The following is a 24,475-nucleotide window of genomic DNA, read 5'->3' on the forward strand; positions in this document are numbered from 1 at the left end:
CTGTTTTCAACCAGCATGACATAGTTTAGTGCTCTGTAGTTGCCAGGAAAATTCTCTACAACATTCATGATCCTTAAACCGATTCTCATTGATAGTGTTTTTTCAGGCACATTTTCTACCTTGATATGAAAGCTTTTATGAATTAACCTACAGTATGTGTTTCAATTTTTTTCATACTTTTTTTATACATTTATTTGAATGTGGAAAGTAATGCCCTTTATTTATGATTAAAATTGTATGATTAAAAACACATGCATGCACTCGCATACACAAACACACATGTATGCATATGTTTGTATATGTATATACACATTCATATACACACATGCAGTATAAACAATGTGTGAAATGTTATTTATTTACATTTCATCTGCCACTCATCTCCTTATTTCTGAATTTTATACCAGATCTGTAGTTATTTTGCGACATCTATTAAATATGATAATCACCTGTTTAAGGATATGTGCAAAATGAAACAGCATTCATTATTGCTGAACTCCATTATGTAAATAAACTAGCATATAACCATAATGTAATATATTTTTATGGTGCCACACACGTTTTCTGAAAATTAAAATAAAAATTCTAATTCATTTTGGCTATCAATTGTTTATGTTGTCCTCCTAAAATTCCAGCACATTGGAAGTAATATCTCTCCCTTCTCCCAGTTTTACCCTATGTTGACTGTATATTATTGGCCTGTTCCTTAAAACGTAGTTCAATATTACTATTATTTTTTTTGCAGTCAGTTATTTTTTTCCCACAGTTGTTTTTTGCCTCAGAATTTTTTTTTTGACTCAAGTGGTATTTATATATTAAAAAGTGTCTTAGCAGCTTACACTGGTGGCCAATGGCTAATGCCAATGGTATACCAAAATACATTTGAAATGACATAATTGCCTTAAAGCTAACAGTTTACACCGATCAGCTACAACATTAAAACCTCATGCCTAATGCTGTGTAGGTCCCCCTCGTGCTGCCCAAAACAGCCCTAACCTGTAGAGGCATTAACTGCACAAGACTTCTGTGGGTGTTTCCTGTGAAATCTGGCACCAAGTGGTTAGCACCAAATATTTTAAGTCTGTAAATTGTGAGGTGTGGCCTCCATGGATTAGACTTGGTTTTTCCAGCAATCCTACAATGAATTGAGATCTGGGGATTTTGAAGGCCAACTCAACACCTTGAACTCTTTGTTATATTCCCTAAACCATTCCAGAACTATTTTTGCAGTGTGGTGGGGCACATTATCCTGCTGAAAGAGGTGCATGCTATCGGGGAATACCCTTGACAAGAAGGGTTGTACGTTGTCTGCAACAATCTTTAAGTAGGTGGTATGTGTCAAAAGTAGCATTTACAGTGCATCCGGAAAGTATTCACAGCACATCACTTTTTCCACATTTTGTTATGTTACAGCCTTATTCCAAAATGGATTAAATTCATTTTTTTCCTCAGAATTCTACACACAACACCCCATAATGACAACGTGAAAAAAGTTTACTTGAGGTTTTTGCAAATTTATTAAAAATAAAAAAACTGAGAAATCCCATGTACATAAGTATTCACAGCCTTTGCTCAATACTTTGTCGATGCACCTTTGGCAGCAATTACAGCCTCAAGTCTTTTTGAATATGATGCCACAAGCTTGGCACACCTATCCTTGGTCAGTTTCACCCATTCCTCTTTGCAGCACCTCTCAAGCTCCATCAGGTTGGATGGGAAGCGTCGGTGCACAGCCATTTTAAGATCTCTCCAGAGATGTTCAATCGGATTCAAGTCTGGGCTCTGGCTGGGCCACTCAAGGACATTCACAGAGTTGTCCTGAAGCCACTCCTTTGATATCTTGACTATGTGCTTAGGGTCGTTGTCCTGCTGAAAGATGAACCATTGCCCCAGTCTGAGGTCAAGAGCGCTCTGGAGCAGGTTTTCATCCAGGATGTCTCTGTGCATTGCTGCAGCCATCTTTCCCTTTATCCTGACTAGTCTTCCAGTCCCTGCCGCTGAAAAACATCCCCACAGCATGATGCTGCCACCACCATGCTTCACTGTAGGGATGGTGCCTGGTTTCCTCCAAACGTGACGCCTGGCATTCACACCAAAAAGTTCAATCTTTGTCTCATCAGACCAGAGAATTTTCTTTCTCATGGTCTGAGAGTTCTTCAGGTCCCTTTTGGCAAACTCCAGGTGGGCTGCCATGTGTCTTTTACTAAGGGGTGTCTTCTGTCTGGCCACTCTACCATACAGGCCTGATTGGTGGATTGCTGCTGAGATGGTTGTCCTTCTGGAAGGTTCTCCTCTCTCCACAGAGGACCTCTGGAGCTCTGACAGAGTGACCATCGGGTTCTTGGTCACCTCCCTGACTAAGGCCCTTCTCCGCCGATCGCTCAGTTTAGATGGCCGGCCAATTCTAGGAAGAGTCTTGGTGGTTTCGAACTTCTTCCACTTACGGATGATGGAGGCCACTGTGCTCATTGGGACCTTCAAAGCAGCAGAAATTTTTCTGTAACCTTCCCCAGATTTGTGCCTCGAGACAATCCTGTCTCAGAGGTCTACAGACAATTCCTTTGACTTCATGCATGGTTTGTGCTCTGACATGAACTGTCAACTGTGGGACCTTATATAGACAGGTGTGTGCCTTTCCAAATCATGTCCAATCAACTGAATTTACCACAGGTGGACTCCAATTAAGCTGCAGAAACATCTCAAGGATGATCAGGGGAAACAGGATGCACTTGAGCTTAATTTCAAGCTTCACGGCAAAGGCTGTGAATACTTAATGTACATGTGATTTCTCAGTTTTTTTATTTTTAATAAATTTGCAAAAACCTCAAGTAAACTTTTTTCACGTTGTCATTATGGGGTGTTGTGTGTAGAATTCTGAGGAAAAAAATGAATTTAATCCATTTTGGAATAAGGCTATAACATAACAAAATGTGGAAAATGTGATGTGCTGTGAATGCTTTCCAGATTCATTGTATAATAATGCCAGGCTCCAGGTTTACCAGTAGGGATGCTCATGCCAAGTTTTTTTAGAACTGATACTGATCATTGATTTCATGTTATTGGAATGGCCTATTCCTATATAGATTCACATTTTTCTCTTTCATTAAAGCATTAACTTTGGTATTTTTATAATTCGGATATACAGTAATCCCTCGCTACTTCGCGGTAAGCATATCTAAATTCATAACCCGGATTTTTCGCTGCTTCGCGGGTTTCTGTGGACAATGGGTCTTTTTACTTGCTTCCTCAGTTGGTTTTCCCAGTTGATTTCATACAAGAGATGCTATTGGCGGATGGCTGAGAAGCTACCCAATCAGAGCACGCAGTTAAGTTCCTGTGTGCTGCTGATTGGCTCAGCGACGGAGTGTTGCATTAACCAGGAAGTCTCATCTCACTCATTCATCATTAACGTGCTAATGCTTCAGGGGCCGTGTCCAAGCACCAACAGAAGATGCAAATGATTGCAGAAAAGGTAAAAGTTTTGGATATGTTGAAGGAAGGGAACAGCTACACCGCTGCAGGACATCGATTCTTTTTATTTAAAAAGGAGGAAAAACATATAAGATCTACGGCTGCAGTGTCCTTTAACCAGGGTGCAAAACGAGCTGCAAGTGGACGTGATAAAACAGTAGTCTGGATGGAATGTGCTTTAGGAATCTTTGTAACAAGGTCGACGACGTCATGACCGCCTACAAGCTGCTACGTGTACTTTGCTATACAGTAAGTGTAAACTTATCTACCGATTTCATATTGCTTAGCAGTTGTCCCTGTTTTTAATAGAGTAAATGGTGGGTTGTAAACAATACAGAGAGGGTTTAAAAACGTCCAAATACACGTTAAATAATTAAATAAATATAGTGTCCCTACTTCGCGGAAATTCAGTTATCGCGGTCGGCCTTGGAACCTATCTCCTGCGATAAGTGAGGGATTACTGTATATCAGAGTTGTTACCTGTTCATTTTTCATAAATAAAATGAAATTATTTAGGCTGCTTGCTCAGCGACCATAAAAATACTAAAATAAACAAAATTTTCTTAAGCTGCATACTTTTCTGTACTATTTTATTAGTTAAACAACATATCCATAATGCAATAGCATAAAAGAAAATATTTTTTGTCATATTGTTGAATTGCTAGTGTAATGGGGACAAATAATGTTCTATCTATCTATTTAATGTACTTTACTGAAACAAAGCTTAAATTAAAAAAAGTTCCTTTCACCATTTGTCTAACAAAATAAAATTTTCAAACTTTGATTCTATTAATTGATACTAGTAGTTAAATACTGCTTAAATGCAAATATACATGCACTTATAGATTTCAGTCATTAATTGTACTACAGATGTTTTTGCTTTTAAAATACCCATGAATTAATTTTTATTTTTCTGTCGTTTAAGTGCACCAGCTAGACATTCCTAATTCTTGAGGTGTAATTTTAAATTAGGATTACCATTTTAATTATGCAGTACTTGATTCTTACCAAAACCTATACTGTATGACACACACAAACAAATAATTAACATAGTACGAACATTTTAAAAAAAGCCCAGTTTCTTTCAAATGTGCATAAGATACAGTACACCCCCAAAATTTGCGGGGGTTACGCTCCTAGAGCACCCGCGAATTGTGAAAAACTGCGAATTTTGGATGTGATTTAAAAAAAAAAAAAAGCCTATTTTTATAGTTTAAACCCTAAATATGCCCCCAAAACACTTTAATTTAATTTCAATCTCAGCTTAATACATTACCTAAAAATAAAGAGTGTAAAGGTAAACCCGTATACTGTACAGTACTGTACTGAAATGTCACCCGCAGTGCTAGAATGTAAAATACCGATGTTACCGCTATATGTACTGTAATTCGTGCAAATGCGTTTTCATTGCCAGAAGCCTTAGAAGGTGCAGGGCATTTCAGCGTCATCTTGGGGCTTTAATCCTTAAACTGCCACATACTTGGGGGTTAATGTATCCCTGGATGCCAAATACTTTTTACTGCACTTATTAAGTAAATGTCACAATTCACAAAGAAAAAGTGAAATTTTAATGGAACACATTCTTTTTCATGCAAAGAGCATCACAATTACTGCAACACTGAACATTTTACACACTGCTAATGAACTGTAAAAACTATTTAAAAAAACTACTTGAACAAGATGTACAAGGTGCAACTGACACCATGGATGAAATTCAGTAAATCACTGAGCCAACTGCGCTTGAGTTGGCTGCATGTAAGCACAAAGGTAAGCGCTGATGCTTGCAGGCTAGTCTAGTGCAGCGGCTCAATCCCAGGGACAGTGAGGATGCAGTGCTGCAGGGTGTCACACTTGGGTCACAGAATTGCACAGAAACACAGGAGATTGTAGAGACAGGAACTTTATTCAAACACTGCAAACAAACATGTCTCTTTCAGAAGTAAAACGAGCTCAGTATGCGGTAAGTTCTTGATTAAAGAATAGACAAACATCAAAGGAGCACAACGGGAGTGGGACCCCCAACAGGAGCAGAGGATGTCTGGGGGAGGAGAGAGAAACAAAGCAATCGGCCAAAAAGGACAGGTGCTGTTCAGGCTTTTAAGTAAGTGTAGCATATCACGCGACAGAGCAGCCGCAAGTAAGCCTAGCAAGTACGGGAGCAATGTGAAGGTAGTCTATCAGCGTTTTTTTAAGAGAGGTTTTTTGAGAAGCGTCCGTGTCTTCTAGGGGTGCTTTCAGCCCCCCTGCTCAAAAGGGGCTGGCAGTGGTCATGAGCTGGCTGCTCAGCGAATGTACGGCACTGACTAATCAGCTCCTGCGTGCTCGAAAATGGCACTGGGAAATGACTGTAGCCGGTTGTGGCGGTTTAAGGGTTAAGAGGAACAAAACGGAAAACACAAGAACATTCAGATGGAGATGCATCACAGTCAATTAGCAGCAAGGAGAAATTAATAATGCTGTAGCGGTCCGGTGCCGCTAAGATTTACATCGTCGAGAAGACTGCGATTTATTTATTTTTATGGTGGAGATTCCAGGGACGCTCCCAGCTTTGGCTCGAGCTGCACACACTCACAAACGGAGACAAAAACAAAGCAAACCGGTAATCAAACAGCAAATATGAAATAATATGAAGAATGAAATGAAAACCAATGAAATAAATGAAAATAACGATACCACCCCTGTTCCCCTCACTGCGATTACACATTAAATACAAAAATCATGAAAATGGCAACGGATGAAATGTAATGATGAAAATAGATAGTCCAGAGATCCGCACATTGAATGGGAATGTAAAGATAGTCCTACCGCTAGTTCCTGAAATGGTGAAGACGGGTGGATGGGTTCAGGAGCGCTCCTTTCTTTGCAGGATGGCCATGAATCCACTTAGTCCTCATATACACAGGCAGACGGCAGACAATCCAGACCCCAACCACAAAATGATCCAGGACAAATCGAATAAGTACAGGTAACCCAATAGAAAGCAGACAGACAGGAACTTGAAACACAAATTACAACAACTTTTTTTTTTTTTTTTTTTTGGGTTTGGTCACCAGCCCCCTTTTTAAAAGCCGCGCTAACATCCTTTGATCACAATAGCCCCAGCACCCTTAGCAGAAGACCAATCAGAGCCACTGTATTTGCGTTGTGAAGTGGGGGCTGAACACAGTTGCGTGTCGATTATTTAAATTTAAAACCTGTGCAGCAGCTGTCCTTTAGTCTCACTGCCTTGTCCTGCAAGTCGTTAGTGTCTCAGAGAAAATCACATATCGTCTCCTTCCAAGCCTTCCAAGATTTTTTTTTATAATAGAGAGAAATGTAGACTTTTGTTCGTGGAAAAACGCGACATCCCCTGAAAATATGCCCTAGTGCGTCTTTTGGAGGAAAAATTTATATAAGACCCTGTCTTATTTTCGGGGAAACACAGTACTTAACCAGCGCACAAGTAAAACGGACACATTTTGCTGCTATGTTAACAAAGGTATTGTGTATTAAGCAGCAATTTCAAAAACTTTTTTTTTTCTTTTTCTAAGTGAAAATGTGACTAAACACAAGCTTGCTCACTGTCCAAACTCTGACAAGCAATGTCCATTTTAATTAAAGAACAAAATAAAAAGGTCTGAATTAATTAAAATAGCTTTTCTCCGTTCGTCTAATTACACAGAGTGACTCCTCTGATTCTGGTACTAATCAATGAATATAAGGTAACACCCCACAAGACTTGCAGTGTTGGAAATTCTCTAACCCAGGTGTATAGCCATTACAATTTGGCCCTTGACAAAGTTGTTCAGATCCTTAAACTTATCCATTTTCCTGCTTCCAGCACATCACCCTTTAAACGAACTGTTCACTTGTTGCCTAATATATCCCACCACTTGACAGGTGCCATTGTAACAAGATAATCGAATGTTATTAATTTCACCTGTCAGTGGTTTCAGTGTTGTGGATGTTTGGTGTACATCCAGTATGAAGCAATAAATGTTCCAGTTTCAGATAACATGCCTTCCATATTGGTGAGGCATATTTTATTACAACCAAACATAGTAGGAAATAATTTTTGTCACAATTTTATGGTACTGTTTTTTCTGAGGGAAAGTTACACAGCAATAACATAGTAAAGATGCTGCAGAGTCACATGAGAGCACAATTGGTTAGAATTTCACAAATAAGCAGGAAGTAAAAAAAGTGTCTGTATCTGTTTAGTACATCATTACCTTTCACCTAAAATGATTAGATAAGGATATGAAAAGATTGAGTGTCTGTAGTTTCAGTCATACCTAGCAATCTTTATGTATTGAAGCTAACATAATGAATCTCACTCAGAATAATATGAAAGATGCCTGAAATGGACTGGGCATAATTACTGGACTCGGTCAATCCAGGGGTTAGGTGCTATAAGGGGATGTGGACAAGGATAATGATTTGAATCAATTATTCTTTTTCTAGATTTCCCCTCCCAGTGCCACCAATGACCTGTCCAACCCCCCATCACACCTCCCCCAATATATCAACTACTAGCACTTCAAATGGAATGGCCAGTGATAAGTCCTTCTCTGACCTTTAATATGGGCCGCTCATAACTGATGACCAAGTGAATAGACAACTGAGGAAGCTTCACACAGGAAAAAGTACAGACCAGAAGAATTCAGTTTTCTAGTTCGTAATGCCTGTGCTGATCAACTTTGTGGTATCCTTTCTCACTTGTTCAGTATGTCATTAATGCTACAGAAAGTACTGCTGCTGTTGAGTACCTCTTGCATTGTTCCAGTTCCAAAGAAGATAGGCATCTCTTCACCTAATGACTACAGACCAGTGGTGTTTAGGTCTTGCATTATGAAGAACTTTGAGAGGCTGGTCGTGGAACACGAATCCTGTTATGGTAGTCCTCCTGGACCCACTGCAGTTTGCATCCTCCACTTTAATCCAATAAGCAAAAAACAAAAAGCCAAATTTCACCCTGGATACAAAAAAAAAAGTTCTCTCTCTGGCTTGTAGCACTTAGATGTCAGCTGTGAGGCATTAAGTTAAGTGCCACTGCAGCCAACAAGATCAATACACAAATTTACTGTAATGATAGGTGCTTGTGCTTCTAGTACCCGTTATGTCTTACAGTTTAATTTAAAAAATGGAAATATGTCTCCTTATCTACCAAGGATTGTTGGAAAACTTGTTGCCATCAATATCAAAGTAATCTCCTATGTCAAAGTGTTTGAGTCACAGAATAAGCCTAAGTTTCTAAACAGCATTAGCAGCAAGTCATTCATGTGCACATCCAATCGCCAGTTGTTCAGAGTCTCATGTAGCCATAGGCTGTAATTTTTCTCCTCTATATCTCCAATTGTGTCTTCCTCATAATTTCTCTTCTTTCTGTTGCAGTTCTTTACTGGTGTACCCTGGCTCAGTAAAATTCAGTGGAGTTTAAGGTTTTGTCACGTCTGTAACTGCATACATTGAAGTTTTAAGAGCAGAGACTTCTTTGCATATATGCTTTGAAAAATTAAAATTTCACCCGCCAAAAAAAACCTATTCCCTAAAGTTTCTAATCACACTCATAAATAATTGCAACTACACTATTCTAGAAGTTAACTACCATTAACTGTATCCCTAGGGTGAAAAGCTGCCAAACAGTATATGGAGTGAATGGATTACATGGGGTGAGAAGCCTAGACTTCTGTATATTTAAAAAAAAAAAAAAAAATGATATGGATGCACACTTTTCTCAAGTTTAGAATCCCTAGATGAATATCAACATACAATAGTGGATGGTTTTTGGTTGGTTTTAGGACTTCTTTTTTTTGCATTTGTACTGGTTCTCCAGTGGCCTAAATTGAAAGCCACTCGGGGAGATTTTATTTTAAATAAATACATTTTCACTTATTGCTAGTAATTTCCAGGGCAAATTATTATCCACAGTTATGAAAAATAAAACTTTTGACTTTAAGGCACACCTATTAATTTTTTAATCTTATTTCTTATAGTTTCTTTTTGTTAGTTTGTCGATCATGTAAAGTAAATTGCAAGTCATATAAAGTAATAGTCATTAACAGTTTTTTCCAGTTATTATGGTTTATGAAAAATCCAATTTAAAGGTTTGAATTCTTAATAAATAATTACTTTTGCCTTTTTATTGTAACACTTTCTACAATGTTTAGACTGTTTAATGTGATGATGACTGTTTAACATGATCATGTTTTCTCCATGAATTTACATCTATTGTTTATTTGTGTATCAGTTTTCTCCTTGTTGTACTTATTACATTTTACCTCCGGTGTGACCATTGGTTCAGTACTGAAAACAAGAACTTCTGTTCATTGGTCTTTGCATGATTTCCAACTTTTTTTTTTTTTTAACCACCTTTTAATTTCCTGTCTAACTGTTGCTCTCGAGTTCATAAACTTTATTGTTATTTAATGTTATCTAAATTTGCATTCAAAGATTATTGTAAAATTCACTAGTACAACATGCTTTAGGACATCCATAAAAACCTCACAGTATCTGGCTTGTGTAATTCCTTATGTTTCTCCTACTGAGCTATAATCATTAAGATGTGGGTCATGTACTATTTTGAAGCAGCCTTGTATTTAGATGTGGCACTTTCCTTGCATTCCACAAGTTATTCATCATAATTAACTAATCTTTTCATAATATCTATATTTACTCACAATAAATAGAGTTAAAAATAAGTATTTAGGTTTTGTTACCTAAGATGGTTGTTAATTAGCTATTTGTGAAAGTAGTGAACTACACCTGCCATAGATGAATCTTATGTTGTTTTCAAATTAATACGATGTAGTTCTTGATTTTACCATACTATATATTCACTTCTGGATTGAGTGGTAACAATTCTTTTCTGTGCTCCAAGTTATCCAAAGTCACAATCAGTAAAACATTCTTATTAATCTAGCAAAGACTTTCTAATAAAATATTGACTGAAACTAGATCTATAATTATAGGCTGATTTTTTTTTTTTTTTTTGCCCAACATGTACATTGGTACTGACAGCTTTTGTTTGATTACACTCTCTTTTGATTGTTGTGCATAGTAAACAAATCTTCTAAAAAATGTGTATTGATAAATGTTCGTATTTTTGTAGGGGCTGATAGAAGAATTATGGTGTAAATTTAAATTGATGATTGAGGTTGTGCTTTACCTAAAAATCAATTTGCTATCATATTTTCTTTGCTGGTCTACAGTTACATTTACCACTGCAATCTTTTTTTCAATTTGACTGACCGCTTGAAACATTAATACTGTAAATTGACAGAGTGTTTTTGTTTGTTTTTAAAAAGCCCCTATTTGAAACTTCCAAAATCATCATCTCTGTATTGTCAGGTTCAGTGAGCTCTCTTCTCTGGTGGAAAGAGGTCATGGAAGCTCTGTTGATCAACTCACATGTTATAAACAAAAAGGCTTCTCGTTCTCATTGGATAAAAGTCTTTCTCTTTCTCTGATGATAATAATAGAATCTATGTAACTTGGAATTTAAGCAGTGATGTACATTTATAAAAAGGAGATCTGAACACTGCCTCATCCAAAGCTAAGCATGCAGATAGGACACATTCAGTTTTCAGCTCTGTTTTGAGTATTCAGACTGTAATGTACAGTACATCCATATATATCTGATATTTAAATATGAATGTGACAGTCTTAGTTAAAAATGCAGATGAAGAATATATGTGCTTTAAACCTTTCAAGCTTATGTTTAAATGCACATTTTTATTTACTATTGCTGCAATTTCAAGAGCCTTGCCATAGCGCACGTAAACTCTTCAAGGTATGAAGAGAGATAAAGTAACATGAGCTCAGTCTGCTCCCATCATTTTATAAGCCCAGTTTGTCAGTACAGTGATTATGTCATCTGTATTCATCTTGTGTCTTTATACTCCCATACTTGCAAAATTTCATTACACATCTGCAGAACTTAAATTTATGAACACTGGGGCCTGGGTTTCATGCCTCATGGACTGCAGTGGGCGCCAAGAGAATTCCGTTTTGTTAAAATATTTTTACTACTCCAAGTAAATCCCTTGTCCTTTGACCAGGCAGTTGCCCATGTGTAGTGTGTGGATCAGAACAGTTTATGGAATAATCTCATTCATGGCTAAATATTACATTCAATTAGCTCACTGTTCATTCTTCACTGCCTTTTCCCATCTCCACAGTTATACCACCTCATGCCGCATTGTGTAAGAAGGTAACTGAATACATACTCCCCACCACGCTTCCTGAGGCGCAAAAAAGCGGTAAAAATTATATACAAAGATTTTCTAACTAGGAGCTTTGACAAGTTTGTCTAAAAATCTCTGAAAATGAATAATTGTCTTCTTGCAGATCCCAAGAAGTACTTTGTCACAGACAGATACAGTATAATAATGAAAACAAAACACAAGAATTTATTAAAAAAAAAAAAGTAAGTAATATAATGTAGTTGTAAAAATTAATTAATATAGAAATGTATGTGAATTAATAATATTACAGAAGGAGAATATATATATATATATATATATATATATATATATATATATATATATATATATATATATATATATATATATATATATATATATATGAGTGCAAAGCTTATTGAATATACAGACTGCATGGATGTATTGAATTGATCATCACTGCTACCTACGTACATCATGCATACAAAATTTGCATGCAAGGTGGTCTAGTTAGGTTAGTTTAAAATGAACTTGCAAGTTTGCTGACCTAATTATACATCACAATAAAAATAACATGCTTTTTTAACTTGTGAGTCATTGTGATGCCATGGGGTGCCCGCAGCCTTGGCATCACCTCTTCCTGGAACATCGATAGTCTTGAAACCGAGATGGATTAGTGCAATAAGGGCACAAACAGCAAGATTGGTGTAAGTGCTTTGTGTGCTTTATTTAAAACGGGCAATGTGGAAACAGAACTGTTGGAGGTCTTCCTTAATGAATAAACAATCCATAATAAAAGCAGTGTCAACATGGAGGTTAAAAATCAAGAGTTTAAACATAGTCTGCTTTGGCTATTTTTTCTTTATCTAGAGCCCTAGTGCATTGCTCTTTTAAACCTGCCTTCTCTGGGTCTGCTCAGCGGACAGAGATGCTGGAGAATGCGATCAACCTTCTTTGACTCTTGTCCCCACTACTATCACTCAGCATATGTGGAGACCTTCGAGCTCTGTTCAATTGTCCCAATACCATCCTTCGGCATCTCCAGTGCTCAGCAGCAGCGAAACTACCCCAGGAACACCGTTCCTCTTGCTTTGCACTGGGCTTCCCTGACTGCTTTGCTTCCTTTCTTCTGCACCTGGCTCAGCCTCGATCCTGACCTTTCTCTTTATCATTCCCTTGTTTTTTTACCTCCACTTTGTCGGTTTCTTTTTTCTCTCTTGTTCTCTTGCTCTAAAGCCCCCTTTATCCCCGGTGAGTGCAGGTGTACCAAAGGAGCCTTCATGAAGGACAGCTGCGGCAACCACCCTTGGGCATATTAAGTGCAATTAGCACATTTCCTTATCAAGTTCTCCGCAGCTGTACAACTTTTGTACTGCATACCTGTCTAATAAAAACCCTGCACTGCCTCTGACCCCTGCCATGCAGTACCTGCAGTCATGGCGTATACAGTGGAACCTCGGTTTGTGAGTAACTTGGTTTACAAGTGTTTTGCAAGACGAGCTAAAATTTTTAATAAATATTGACTTGATAAACGAGCAACGTCTTGCAATATGAGTAGTATGTATACTCTTTGTCTGCTGAGTGTCATGTAATCACAACTAAGCTGATGGTTCTTCTCTCTCTCTCTCGCTGCGGGATTGTGGGCAATAGTCTCCTATTCTCCGTCTGAGTCGGCGCGCCTCACTCGTATAGTCAACATCCGTACGAGCGTATACTGTTTACTACAGCATTGTGACCGTGTATGTGTGTGTGTGTGTGCTGTGACGTGCGAGTCCCTGTCTTGCACAACCAGCTTTATTCAGCTTGAAACCGCAACAGCGCGGTTATTTATTGTAGTGGGATCTGCCACTCTCCTATATACAGACACAGCAGTCAGGCAGGGTCGTGGCCAAGCAATACTGTGCCCTGTGCATTTATAATGTTCCTTGTATCACCCATCGACGGCAGGCGCTTATAGCATGTCCGCGATCTTTTCGGATTCACTTTTACGGCGAACTGCTACAGCGCTGGGAGACTGCGATTGCTTTGGGAAGCTCTTCCGCGTGTCGTCCCGTTGGGTGGAATCCCACAAGAGTTTAGAAACTCACACCAGCCATGATTCTTTTCAAAGGTAAAGTGCAGGTTAATTTGTTTTATGTAGTTTTACTTTATATTTTGTATTAATCATTTTTATATGAATAGTTTTGGGTTGTGGAACGAATCATCTGAGTTTCCATTATTTCTTATGGGGAAATTCACTTTGATATATGAGTGCTTTGGACTCCGAGCACGTTTTCGGAATGAATTATGCTCGCAAACTGAGGTTCCTCTATATTTTACAATTGTACAATATGATATTTTAGGTTATTCATTTGAAACTAACCTATACTAGTATTAGATAGGCATTTTCATTAAGACTTCATAAGACAGATGTACAATATATTTGTGTTGCCAAGTTTGGATAGCACAAACAAACCAGGTTTTCATATGGTATCCAGAGGTAAAATTACATATGGAACACTAAAATAAACTCTGAAAATCATTTTATACATGTATATTCCCAGTCAATGGTAGTATCATAAGTTCAGTTTTATTGATGGTAAATACAATGCACTCAAAACCATGGAATTGATTTAGCAGATATGTTAATACTTGTTCAGTGTGCCATTGTGGCATATCCAAGTAGGTTGTGAATATTGACATATATTAGGTGTGTTTTTTTTTTTAATCATCTAGTGAAATGCAACACTTGACATTGCCCTGTTTTTTGTACTTTTCCATTTCTTCTTGGGAGAACCAAATACCAAGGGCCTTATATATAAATGATGCATATGCAGAAAAATGCTGTGTACGCCCGTTTCCACATTCATTTTGAGATGTGTAAAAACTAAACTTGGCGTAAAGCCACGCACATTCTCACGCCAGCCTTATCCTATGCGTATGCAAGTTTCCACTATGTTTTGCAAACTGGTGGCACCCAGTTTGCTACTATTCCTGTGTGGTTTCCCATTCTTTTGCAGATTCACATCTCTGATGTGGCATTATCAAATACACTGAAATTAACATGTTGTTTATAAATTTAAGGAATCTGATTGTAATCAACCTGTAACAATATAATAGTTAATGGCAACACTATTCCAAATACCATAGCTGCTTTAGCATTGTTACTCTCAGTGCACCACTCAGAGTATTTTAACCCACTTTATCTGAGTGTGTAATCATAGCTGTACAGTGTCAGGAGTGCAGATGATTATCGGGATACAGCATCTACCCTGGAGAGAATATTTATAGCACATGATGTCTCGGCCATGCACAGTCTATTTGAACTTCACCCATTCGACAAACGCTTCAGAGCCTTTCCTGCACGTGGTTCAGAAACGGCTACATCCCAAGAGCTACAAATGCATTCAATAAGTCTATCAAGTGCTCCCGGTAGAACTGTTTGTACTTAGAATTGCAATTACCTCACTGCAACCTTGTACTACAGTTGTAATACTGCAGAACCTGAGCCACTTTATGAACCATTGTCACTATTTGCACTATATGTACATGTATATTGTACTTATGTTTTCATATTGTATAATTTTTATTTTTTTATTATAGTATTCTTATTATTTGACATTTTATCATTTTATAGGAAAATAAATTTATGGAGGAATTGCATATTGAATCTCATTGTACCATACAGTAACAATAAAGGAATTCAATTCAATAGAAGAGAGCGCATATTTGCAGATGATGACGACTAGCTTCTAAGTCAATTGAGATTTCCATTAGCTATCTTCTTGGAGCTCCTGTTACAATTTTTAAGATGAAATACATTAAAGTATGTATATGATTATGCAGATACATTTTTAGCTTGTATACTGTTAATAATTAAATGTGTTGTAGTGATGAGCTGGCGCCTCGTCCTGGGATTGGTCATGCCTCGTGCTGTATGCTTGCTTGGACTGGATGGATGGATAGATGGATGGAATAATTAAACATATAGTACAAAGATATTTCAATGTTCCTCAAACGTTTTGAAGAATTGGCATTTTAAGCTTACAGATGGTCTGACATTTATTAAAGAGCTTATTGTGTGGTGATTGGTTATGTTGAGAAAGAAAAGGATGAGCAGGAATTGGGGTTGGTATGTTTGAAAGACACAGTACTCCTGCATTTAATTATTTTGTTGAGGGTCGCGCACGTTCCAGCAAGCATCTTGCGGAGGCAGGAACAATCTCTGGACGGGGGTGCAAGCTCATCGCTACCACTGTGCCACCGTGCCTCCATGTTTAATACATGCTTTATTTCATTTCACCATGAAAATATCAAGTAAACATCTTAGTATTGTGGAACGAGCCCCGGACACAGACAGGCAGACATGTTATTTTTACACAACTACTATTTACACTGTCCTTAAGTGCACCAAAATCCCCAAAGTCCAGGCCAACCGCACTCTGCCTTCTTCGGACCGCCGCCTCCTCTCTTTCTCCGACCTTGTCCTGCTTCCACCCAACTCCAGCCTTGAATGCAAGGAGGCGGCCCCTTTTATCTCTACCTGGATGTGCTCCAGGTGTGCACCGGCAAGTGTCTGCTGTCCTCCCGGAAGCACTCCGGGTGTTCCCTCTCTTCTTCCCTCCAGCACTACCTGGTGTGGCGGAAGTACTGGGGTCCAGGGTCCTTCAGGCAGGGGGACGCCCCCTGGCGGTGACCACAGGTCCCAACAGGGTTGGGCTTCCAAGCCCTGTACCCGTGGCCCCCAATACAACCAGGGCGGACGCCCCCTCGTGTTCTGGAGGAGGTATGAATCCTCCTCCTGTCTCCCCGGGCATCCCGGCCGGGTAGGAATCCCAGCTGGGTGCCACAGTATTTAAATTGTTTGGAGAACTGTAATATCTTGAATGTAATGTATTCTGTGTCCTGTTGGCGTAAGAGCCCGTTTAAGAAGCATGTACTGATTCACTCACATAGAGCACATAGAGGAACACATACAATATGAAGCATTTAACGTGCTACTTTAATTACGGTGGGATCTGAGAAACTCTTGAGTAAATTTAACATTGATTTTAAGATTAAGTTTACGATGTTCTACTTTAATGACAAAGTAAACTACGAGATTAAAGTGGACATTTCAACCTTATTTTTCCCATTGTGTCCCTATTTTTTTTTTTCTTTCTTTATTCTGTACCCTGAACCGCTTCCATATGACACTCAGACGGTGGGCTACGACTCGCCTTTTCACAACAACTTTGATATCTAACCATTTCTTATTTTTTCTGGGACTGCATGACTTTTTGAACTTGACCTTTCGAGTGTCTCTGAAACTCCATACCACTTGATCATCTTCCGTATGTTGTTTATACCACTGCTTAGGCCAATAAATAGTACGTTTTTCCTTGCCTCCACTTCGCATTCGCTGAAATTCTTTTTTTCACATGCTTTTGCTGTTGTCTTTTAACCAAACACTGAACAGGGAAGGTGAAATTTATATTGATTTGCATATTAAAATGTGCAAAATTCTGGGAGTAGTTGGAGTGGGGCGGCAGGCGCGTGCATGTGTGTTACTTTTCACTGTGGCTGGGATTTCTGGAGCTGAAGTGCGTGGCTTATGCACCGTTTTGTGTATCTGAATTTTTTTGTGTGTACGCGCATTTCCACTTTTGTCCGTACACCATGTTTAGTATGATTTCTACGCACAGTGTTATGCATGAGACCCCAAGTCTTTAACCATGCAGATACATAAGACCCAATAGAGATTTTGCTAGCAGGTCTTTAATTTTGTTAAGAATGGAATATAACTGCTGCACCAGACCAAAGCTTGGAAATACATCAAAAAGCACCTAAGACAAAGCATTCAGAAGCCTTAAGTGTGAATGCATGAGGCATCATATTACACTTCATCATGTAGTGCCCAGTTGCTGCTACAGCTAATTAGAAATACAACCTCAACATGCCTGTTGACATTTAAAATTTCACTTCTTGCCAGTGCAAGCCAAAGATAATGTATTAGTTTGTAGTGACTCTCCTTCCCAATCAAAAGGGGAAGGTTAGTGCTTCATTTTTACTAGTAAATAACATTTTATATCTGTCTGATTTGCAGATTACTTATTGAAATGCAATCTTCCAGTCTAAGAATGTTCTCTGGTATCTTCCATTAATGTATCATTTCTTGCTCTATTTGTTAATGTAAACAAAAGTAAAATGGAAAAATTTTGAAGTTCTGAAATATTTTAGAGAAGTGACTAGGTACTGTCCAGTGACGATTCCTGCATTTCATTCAGTTTTGCTTCAATACTGTCTGACTCCCCATAGGACTGAATTGAAATAAGCAGTTCAGAAAGTTGGGGGTGGATGAATGGATGTGCAAGTACATTGTTTATAACTACTTAGGGTTGCACAGTAGTATACTGGTACTGAAAAAGAACCAAAAAACCCAATTTTTAAAACTGTATGGTTCCAGCATTTAAAGTTTTGTACCAGAAGTAAATGGCTGTTTTCTAGCACCTCGTGTTCAGATGTTTCCGAGTGTAATTTGAAACACAAAAGGAATTGTCCTCTGTTTGACTTTAATTTAGCTCGAATCACTAAGGGGCCCAAAATCATTCTTTTGATTTTATTTTTATATAATAAAAATAATAATACATACATACACACACACACACACACACCATAAGTAAACATGCTGAATAGTCCAAAGACGAGGCTCCTGTTATCGATTTATGGAGTGTGCCGCACAAGGTAGATACAAGTGTATGCAGACTGGGGGAACTCCAAGATGAACCACCAGCCCCTTGCTCTTCAAACTTGTAATTTTGTGTGTGTGTGTGTTATCTTTCTCTTTGAACATATATATTAATGAAAATATTCTGGATAGTCCAAAGAGGAATCTCCTATCAGTGTGTGGTGTTCTGTGAGTTACTGAATACTTCTGCTTGCTGGAAATCCAGTTGGTAGTGGACTGTATGCTTTCTGTCAAGTAGTAAGTCAGCTTCACCACCAAAAAGGAGATATGGTGTCATTCTCTGCACATCTGTTTTGACACTGTGCTTCCTCCTGAGGCTGCCACATTCCATTCTTCTTTCACCTGTAATGACAAATACAAAGCATCTAATTATACAAACTGGAGGTCAAATGCGTATAAGCAAGGTCAGATTCTATGAAATCTGTGTACTTGGATAAAATCAAAGAAGAGACAGTAGGGTATCGATCAGCTTTGTTTTCCATTGCCCTCAGTTGAATATTCTAAACTTTGGTGCTCTAGTTAGATCTAGCTTTAGTTGTAGCTTCATCTTAACATTAGTAGATGATTCTGTTATGCAGTTACCTTTTATGTAATCTAAATAATTCCATGTAGCACTGCAGTATAATAGCATCCACTTATTTATTATGTATCTTTATGTGGTTGTTGAAGTTGGTTATCTTATTTTACGTTGGTCAGCATCTGTCATTTATCTACTTCTATAGTAATAATCACTCAATCATCAACAAAAACACTTTTTCCCATTTGGTTAAAAATCTGAAATTTGGCGCTAGGGCACTAGGTATCCACTATGAAAGGACATTTCGATGCATCAATATTTAGGGGTATACCCACTTCCCCCAGTAGAAAAACATCATACCCCAAAATCTCAGAAACAAATTTGATTGAAATTTGTGTGATAGTACAGATAATTTTAGTTGTCCCGAGTTGTTGTTGTTGTTTTTTTTTTTTTTTAAATAGGTCATAATAATGCACCGCAGTGCTGCCAGAAACAGAGAGAGAGAGTAGCAGCAGCTCTGTGGACTGTTTGAGACATGCTGGTATATGCAATGATGGTCTTCAGCAGATGAGCAGTGTAGACAAACAGCACCATTGAGCAATAGGGTGAACAGACAAGTGAAGAAGCGGAGGCGTCTTAGTCAGAAAAATGATATAGCATTGACGTGTGTAGTGCACATGGAGCTGTGAAGAGGAAGGAAGGAGGAAAGTTATGCTAATAAAATCTGATGTTTCCATTCACAATGCCTGTTTAAAGTTGTATATTGGTTTTGATTATTTAAAATGGAATCCGTTTTGATTAATAACATATTGTACTAATTCCACACTGTATAATACATGCAAAGGCAGATATAAATTGTTTTTTGTCTATCATTCTGTGAATATGGTACGGATGTATTAAGTTTGAATATTCAACATCTAATTTTACAATTAGTAGTGAGACAGTGGGCACGATAAAGATTTCTCGTATAACACAAATGGCAACAATTACGATGATGTTGTAACTTAAATGAATAATAGAGCAGATTGAGGGATTTTGGCATAACTCTTGATTTGTTAGCAAATATGCCATTTCTGTAAACTTCAAATACAGTTGTAAAAACTTCTGATAGAGCTAGGTTTGGCGTAAACAAATATAAGGTTGCACTTTGCAGGAGCTTAATATGGAGGTCATTTTGATGTTGATTAACCTACAATTGATCTTGCTCTTGCTCAAAATTGGTTTCACTAAACATCCTCTTGCTTATCTGATGTGATCAAATTATCTTAAAACCTTACTAATAAAACAAAAAAAGCATAAGCATATTGTTAAATTTACAAGTAATATCAAAATCAATTATTAAAAAAAATGTGTGGCTAAATATGCACAAAAAAATCTTAAAGTAAACCTAATTGTGGTTGCTGCATAAACACAAAAAAATCCCGAAGTGAACAGAGTTGCTGGTAGTAAATACACGCATAAACATCCAGAAAATCACAGGGCTGCTGTTACTAAACATACCTCAGAATAAATTTATATGAGCAGTGAAACTTCTGCTTGACATGCAAAACAAATAACATTTTTACCTTTGTCAAAAATTGCAATTTTGGGTTTAATCTGAATCCTTATTGATTATGCATATGATAAAGAATTTCTTATAGAGTCCATGAGTGTTAAATGTCCATATTGTTTTGCATTGAACTGAACTAATTAACCTCCTGGAATATTTTGAGAAAGTGAAAAAAAATCTAATTCTAACCTTTTGAAGATTTACCAGGGTCTATTAAATGTTTAGTATTTGATTTACACCCAGACTCAGAACATTTTTTCAATGCTATAAGAAAATTTACTAATCTGTAAATTTCCAGGAAAATGCTCAGCGAACATGGTGAACATAGCATATTCGCTGCAGAAAATGCTTTGGTTAATATTACCAGTCCTCTGTGATTGCACTCTGAGTTTTTATAATATGTTCTTAGCAGCATCCTGACATTTTTGTTTTCTTTGTAGAAGTTACTTTCTATAGAAAGAGCATCTCCCATCGTGTATTTAAAATTAATGTTCCTTTTAATTTTAAACTACATAAAATCTATCTATCTATCTATCTATCTATCTATCTATCTATCTATCTATCTATCTATCTATCTATCTATCTATCTATCTATCTATCTATCTATCTATCGTCTGATATTTTCTTTGTTAATTTATCATTTTCATTTATGTTCATGTACAGCCAAATGCAAAAATCCAGAAAGTTTGTTTTCCACTAGCACATGTCCTGTCAATTTATCAGGAGAGAGATTTTAATTCTTCTTGTTTACTTCTTGCTTGGACCAAGTCTTTGGTTTTTTGTACTACCCTGGAAGTTTAGCCTTAGGGGCTATAGGGACTTTCAGAACACAGGGAGTTAAGATTATACTTGGAGAATGGAGACTTGTTTACTGTAGTGCATGGGTCCATTGAAGGAGAACTGAAACCTCCCATGTAGCCAAAGGGCAAAAGCTTTCTTGATTGTATGTAAATACAAACTGAATTTTTGTGTACCGCTTCTCAGGAAATAAATATTTCTGGTCATTTTTCTGCACTGCATAATTACTTTGTTTGTTATTTATAGCAAAGCTTTGGCATGGTCAATTAACAACCAAATCAATCATCATTCTTCAAAGTATTTAGTATATAATGATGGAAATTGTTGATCAATTTTATTACCCCTTAATATAGTTTTCCTTCTTAAGACCATGAACTCTCCTATTATTTAAGGATAGCTAAAAAGTAAAATGTAAAAAATAAAATTAATTGAAAGTGACATAATGTTTGTTATATTTTACCACATATATTTGCAGATAATGTGTAAATGAAGATCAGATTTCTACATATGTTAAAAAAGAAGTAAAAGCATATAATGGGGTTTTCTTTCTTTTTTAAGTGAATAACTCCATAACAGTAAAGAGTCTTACATACTGCTTAACTCTGAATTAAATGTATAGTGGAACCTCGGTTCACGACCATAATTCGTTCCAAAACTCTGGTCGTGAACCGAAGCAATTTCCCCCATAGGATTGTATGTAAATACAATTAATCCGTTCCAGACCGTACGAACTGTATGTAAATATATTTTTTTAAAGATTTTTAAGCACAAATATAGTTAATTACACCATAGAAAGCACATTGCAATAGTAAACTAAATGTAAAAACATTGAATAACACTGAGAAAACCTTGAACAACAGAGAAAACTAACATTGCAAGAGTTCGCGCTGTAGCCTTACGACCCGATCGCTGTAAACACTTTTTTTAAATGAGTTTTAAGCACAGGGGAAAAAAAACGGAACATTTGAACAAATCCGAACTTTATTTAAAAACCAACCACAAGCAACCAAGAAAGTAACATTGCAGGAGTTCACACTAATAGCCTTATAACCCGATCGCTGTAAACACTTTTTTTAATGAGTTTTAAGCACAGGGAAAAAAATGAACATTTGAAAGAGAAAAGTAACATTGCAGCAATTCACGCTATGAACCGAAAAATTAACATTTTTTTAAAAATCCGTAATACAAAAACTAACCATAAACCACCAAGAAAACTAACCTTGCATGAGTCGAGTTCTGGCATGAAGTGAGGAGGAACTGGGTGGAGAACAATCCGGTCTTGTCGCAGTTGAAGACTTGTTGCGGGATGTAGCCTTCGTCCTCTACTAATTTTGTGAAATTTTTCACGAATTCTTTTGCAGCTTTAGCGTCAGAACTAGCAGCCTCTCCATGCCTTACCCCACTATGAATGCCACTTCTCTTGCAAAACCTTTCAAACCATCCTCTACTGGCTTTAAATTCCTCACTTTATCCACTCGTAGAAGGATAGTTTTGTAGCAAATCGCCATGAATTTTCCTGGCTTTCTCGCATAACATCGCCTCGCTTACGCTATCCCCTGCAAGTTGCTTCTTGTTCAGCCACGCTACCAGTCTCTGCCTGGTTAACGCTGTAACTCCTTTTGCAACATCAGCTGCTTTAATAAATTCTTTCTGCTTTAGAATATTCGAAATCATAGATTTTGACTTCTTGTACTCGGCGGCAAGATCAGTAACATGAATACCACGCTCATACTTTTCAATAATTTCTTTCTTTACTTCGATTTCAGTTTTCTGCAAAACTTTCTTCTCACCACTCTTCACTTGCTTAGAAGCCATGGTTAACTGCAAAAGCACACGAAATACTGTAGAGCACAGAGAGTTCACTGGGAGACAGCATGCACGTCTGACTGAGAACAATGAACAGGGAGAGGCTGAACATGTGCTTAAATACAGTAATTGGCACGTACAAACCGGAAGGGAAATGAAATAGAGGACAAAGAGTTCACAGCGAAAGCACGCACACATGTGCAAGCGCGCACGTCTGACCGAGAACAATGCAACACGTGCGGAAATCATCAGCGCGCACAAAATGAAAGGGAAACTGGCTTGTTCGTATACCGAGTGTGTGGTCGTGAACCAAGGCAAAAGTTTGGAAAACTTTTTGGTCGTAAACCGATTTGTACATGTACCGAGACGTTCGTGAACCAAGGTTCAACTGTACACAGGAAATGGAGCGCTTTCAAAATCTTTAGGGTAGCGCACCTCATTAATTTATTCTGTTGGAATTTCTAGTGTTGCTAACATTTCTTTAAGAGAATAGTTTAGTGTCAAAGGGAATCCTAAATTGTATGTGACTCTCCTTACATGAGTAGACTTCAAATTCTTCAAGAAACAAATCAGTTTCTGAGTGAGGACTACACACTATTAAGTCTGTATGATATACCAGTACTGAAAAAGTACAGATAAACCTAAGTTTTAAAATGTTAACATTATCCAGATTTTGGGAATTTTGGTGCCAGAATTAAACAATAGTTTTAAAAGACCTTGTTTTGGTGTCAACCTCAGGTTTGATCCCTGAGGAGCACAACTTCTATATGCATTTCAATTGGGATGAGCAATCTACAGCCTGCAGATTGCATCTGGCCCATGTTGTGGTTGTGAGCAGCTCACGTACTACTCATAGAAAATTAATAATATTCAAGCCTTGTCAGGTGTTCCTAACAAGATAATTCTACAGTTGCATGGAGTAAGCATAATAATTACTTTTGGATCACACTGGGTGGCAGCTTAAGTAAACATGGCTTTTACCATATGAATAGAGAGAGTCTGTAGTGCTGCAGTGTGAATGTTTTTAGCCATTTGCTTTTGTCTTGCTTGTGCATTTGTGCATGACTGATTTTATCAGCATTAATTTGGCTGGTAGCAGCACCCGTGAAGGCAGAACTCAGGGTGTGACTCCAGGTCTGTGCACAGATCAGTATAAAGAGGGCAATTTACAAGTGTATAAGAAGGAAATTAAAAAGGCAAGGGGTTTTCAGTAGTGTATTGACAAAAACTGGCTATTTCCTGTACTAAAACCCTTGTGTTTGGTGAGACAAGGAGTAAAATGCACAGTGCCATTCTGACTGTGCCTTTGGACAATTTATGTATTTTTCAGACACTTCATCACAGAGGCAGAGGGAATGTAGTTAGGGCTTTCCTGGTGAACTCATTTCAATTTAGCATTTTAATTTAGCATTTTGTAAATCTTTCAAAATCTACAATAATCTGAGTCAACTGCAACAAACAAAACT

At 37.6% G+C, this 24,475-nt stretch overlaps 2 protein-coding genes across 6 annotated transcripts in view; both read left to right on the plus strand.

The window, feature by feature from the left end:
* cav2 (caveolin 2) overlaps nucleotides 1-4,415 on the plus strand; it is a 516,729-nt gene extending 512,314 nt beyond the window's left edge. Inside the window, exon 4 of the transcript XR_007935129.1 lies at nucleotides 4,405-4,415. The gene's annotated coding sequence lies outside the window, so the exon portion shown is untranslated. The remainder of the gene's footprint in view (nucleotides 1-4,404) is intronic.
* Nucleotides 1-24,475, plus strand: part of LOC114661334 (suppressor of tumorigenicity 7 protein homolog) — a 260,621-nt gene that overhangs the window by 33,282 nt on the left and 202,864 nt on the right. The gene's annotated exons all lie outside the window — the stretch shown is intronic.

Source organism: Erpetoichthys calabaricus, chromosome 1 (genome assembly GCF_900747795.2).
Source record: "Erpetoichthys calabaricus chromosome 1, fErpCal1.3, whole genome shotgun sequence".
Lineage (NCBI taxonomy): Eukaryota > Metazoa > Chordata > Cladistia > Polypteriformes > Polypteridae > Erpetoichthys > Erpetoichthys calabaricus.